The sequence below is a fragment of the Cheilinus undulatus genome, linkage group 3 (genome assembly GCF_018320785.1).
Source record: "Cheilinus undulatus linkage group 3, ASM1832078v1, whole genome shotgun sequence".
Lineage (NCBI taxonomy): Eukaryota > Metazoa > Chordata > Actinopteri > Labriformes > Labridae > Cheilinus > Cheilinus undulatus.
The window spans coordinates 22,109,965-22,114,170 of NC_054867.1; the positions used below are offsets into that span (position 1 = coordinate 22,109,965).

Consider the following 4,206-nt stretch of genomic DNA (forward strand, 5'->3'; position numbering starts at 1 on the left):
CGAGCTGCGACACTGAGGATTTTCCCTGAGACGGAGAAGAAAGCCTTACGTTTTGCCTTGAGGTTTTTTCAGTAAATGTTTAATTCAGCGTGTCCTGCACATTGTTTTTTTACATTCTTTAAGTGTCTGACCTGGAATCAAATTACTCTTCGCCTTGACTGATCTGCAGGTAGCGAAAATCATAAAATTTGAAGAACCTCTTAAACACAATGACTTAAGTTGAGAAAAACTTAAATATAAGTCTCTACCTTATTTATGTGTGATCATGTATTTTGTTGTTTTGTTTTGTTGTATTGTTGTTCAGTTTTCTGCACTTAATTGTTTTGCTGTAATGTAATAAAGACCAAAAGGTGCACATACATAATAAATAGTTATTCACTTGTTTTTTTGTTGTTTTGTTTTTTTCAGAAAAAAAAAAATGCCCCAGCAACTTCTTGGGGGAATGTCAAGCAGAAAGCGAAGACCTAACTGGACGGACCAGGAGTGTCTTCTTCTTGCTCAGTTAATGCATGAGAGAAAAGGAATAATTAAAGCAAAGTGCAGCGCTGGAGTTTCGATACAGGATAAAAGACAAGCTTGGGAGGAAATTGCCCAAGCTATTAATGCTGCCTTTCCACATATCCAGCGCACAGTTTCAGACTGTAACAAAAAGTGGGAAAATCTGCTGGCAAAGTCAAGGGAGGAGATCAGACGACAGAAAAAACAATCAAGTACAGGTGAGGATAATTTACCACTTATGAGTAAAAAAAAAAAAAGTGATTATATCTGTGTCATTAAATTAACAATAACAAACAGGCAACCTTTTTTAACCTTAAGATTTTTTTTTTTAAATCAAAGCATGAATTGTTTATTCCTTTCTTTTCACAGAAGATGTGTCCCTCACAGAGTTAAGTACTGTAACCCGAGTTGTGGTATCTGTAATGAATCTATCAAACATGTTGCAACAAGATAGAGAGGACTCTTCAGTTTCAGAGATGATGCAAACTCAACACAACAGGTCACACTTTCAAATAAATTCTTAAAAATAGTTTGTAGCATTCAGATCCCTTATGTTTTGAGATGAATGCAAACATTTTTCAAATATTCACTCTTTTTCTCCAGCAGTGATGAAAATGGAAATGGCCACATGATGGAGTCACACTTCATAAACTCCGATTCTCACACAGATCTTCAGATCCCTGCATATGAGGAAGCATCCATCTCTCCACCAGAACAAAAAGTTCTTATTTTTCCGGACATATCCAACTCAGTTGCATCGCAGTTTGGCACTCCTCGTGCTGCTGGTTTTACCGCTTCGGCAGAACATTCAGATCCTAGATCAACACCTGCCGCACACTGCACAACTCTGCAGGAGCGGATGGATTTGGAACTGAGTGTGCTAAGGAGACAAGAAGCAGTCCTAAAGCTGCAGGAAGAATATTATACTCTAAAAATAAAGCTTATGAAACAGCAAATGGAAAAGCAGCTTTCAAAGGACTGAAATTGTGGAATGCAAACTGTTTTACCTTTTTTGTGCCTGCTGTGAAATGTGGCTATTGGTCGACACAACTCTTGGTAATACTCTGAATTATTTGTGTTAAATCCAAAACTCCTCTTTGGATAGTGAAGTATAATGATATTTCAATCAGACGAGACTTGAAAACCAGTGAGCAATTATTTATTTTACTAGTGTGGATAGAACAGAATGTAAAATGTCTTTGGCGAATAGACTCCACCATGATGTGTTTATGTCCTCAAAGGGGTAGTAAGTCCAACAGCAGGATAGGATTCCCCTATTTATGAAGTCTAGAGACTGTGGTGAGATAGGAAGTGGACTTCTGAGGAGCTGAACCCAAACCTGGACACAGATGAGATGGGAAGGAGGTGGCTGAGGTTGAGGAGGATCACACTGAAATAAAAACTGACTGCAGGGAGAGGAGAACAGATTTTAAAATATGACAAAAGCAGGATGATTGGCCAAGAGAGGTCTAGCAAAACAGGATTGTTTTAAACGCTAATAACCATCTGTTTACCAGAGCAGGAAAAGAGGGGAACCGGGAAAAACTGAGAAACATCTATACGCAATGAGAGGAAGGATGAATGGATATTGAAGTCTTCCTGTTCACATCTGATGCTAAGAATCACCTCAAATCAACTGTTCTCTCCATTTAAATAAAAGTCAGCAATTTTTGTGATACCTGTTATTTTGGCTATATTACCTAGATGGCTCACAGGACTGTCTTTAAGCTTTTTTTATCAGTACAGTAGCAAACACTACCAATGCTAATGTTGACACAATACCAAGAGTACCTTTATGCCTTACCAGAGAGTTCTTTTGTGCATTACCATGAACCTGGGACTTAATAGGTTGCAGCAATCAGTATCATTGGCTAAACCCTTGTTTTCACTGCTGTCTGGTGTGCATGTGTAGAGTGTGGAAAATCATAAGAATTCTTTTTTTATTTATTTATTTATTTTTAAAGATTTAAATTTGGGTTCCTTATACCTTCATTGACAGAGGAGGACAGTTGACAGAACCAGAAACAGGGATGAGAGGGCTGGGGAGAGACATGCAGGAACATGCCACAGGCCGGTGTCGAACTCGGGCTTCCCCAGTATCCCACAAAGTGAATTGTATGCACTAGAGCCTAAATGCAGGAGGATATTAACTGCAGACTTGAATATTTTAGAAATAGTACAGTGGATAACCTGTGGGGAGAGTGTGGAGAATGACATCTAAGCAAAGAGACTGGATCTGTGGACAACAGCCTCTCTACATGGGACATGCAGACATAACCACCAAGCTACCAGCGCCTCAGCATGTGTGGATGTTTAAACAAGGAAATGCTCTGTTCTTAGCTCCAGCGGTCAGTGTTAAGCTTTAAGAAAAAGTGAAATATCCTTAAAGCATACTATGTCTGTGTTTTGGGTTATGGCTTAACAATTACTTTGCCTGTGTAGGGCAGTCATATTGTTATGAGAATGACCACACTACATTTTGAAATACAATAAAGGCTGATTATGTTCATCACAACCAAATAAAACCTCAAAATCTTTTAAATATTAAATAATATTTTTTTAATATTTCAAAATTAAGTTTTGTATAGGCCACAAAAATTGTTTTGTCTTCTGCATTATAACACCCATGACCATCATACTACAGTAAGATGGTTTTGTTTGCAAATCTTTTTTCCTGCTTCAGTCATAAAGATAACTTTTGTTTTTTAAAAATAATCTACCATTGTAACTTTTTATTACAAAAATGTATTTACATTTCTTTTTTGCCCAAAATTTTACATTTTCAAACACCTAAATACTGTAGAATTTGATGCACAACCCCCAATTTCAAAATGTTACAACTTTTTGTAAAGTGTGAATTAAAACAGAATACACTGACTGGCAATTCTTTTCAAGATTTATTTTGAGCTTTTTGTGCCTTTATTTTAGATAGAGGAGGAGAGTGGGTAGAGTCAGAAACAGGGTCGAGAGAGACATGCAGGAAAGTGCCACAAGTCAAATTCGAAGTGGGCGCGCCTTAAACCACAAGGCCATCTGCACCCCAGCAAATTCTTTCCAACCAATATTCAGTTGAATACAACAAAGTGACAAAATACTAAATGTTCAAACAAATAAACTTTAGAAAAAGAAATATATACCCATATATTCTTAATATGATGCCTGCAACACATTCAAAAAAGCTGGGACAAGGGAAAGGAAAGGCTGGGAATGTTGTGGAATGCTTCTGAAACAATCAGTGGTAGATAAGTGATAACAGGTGATAGTATTATTTGGTATAAAGGGAGCAACTCTTGAAAGGCTCTGACTGTGAAATTACTACATGGACGAATAGTCGAAAAGTAAAAAAAAAAAAGAAAAAGTCCCTCAAAGTGCAGTTGCTAGAAATGTATGGATTTCACCGTTTACAGTCCAGATAATCATCGGGGACTTTAGGAATATCTGCAAATGATGGGCAAGGCTGAAAACACTGAATGTCCATGACCTTTGATCCCTTAGCCGTCACTGCATTAAAAACTAGCATCACTCTGTGATGGACATTTTAACAGAAGCTTGAGAACAATGTAGAAAACCATTGTCCGTTAACACAGAACATTGCTGTGTCTATAAATGTAAGTGAAGACTGTCATGCAAAGTGAATGCCATATATCAACAATACTCTGAATCACTGCCAACTACGGGGCCTGAGCTCATGTTAGATTGACTGAGGTA

General features: G+C 37.6%; 1 long non-coding RNA gene across 1 annotated transcript; it reads left to right on the plus strand.

The window, feature by feature from the left end:
• The first annotated feature begins 31 nt into the window (after positions 1–31).
• On the plus strand, positions 32–3,374 carry LOC121504037. The gene is made up of 4 exons (XR_005991421.1): positions 32–169; positions 409–716; positions 868–997; positions 1,105–3,374. It is a non-coding gene; the product is annotated as an uncharacterized LOC121504037 (long non-coding RNA).
• Positions 3,375–4,206: the final 832 nt, after the last annotated feature.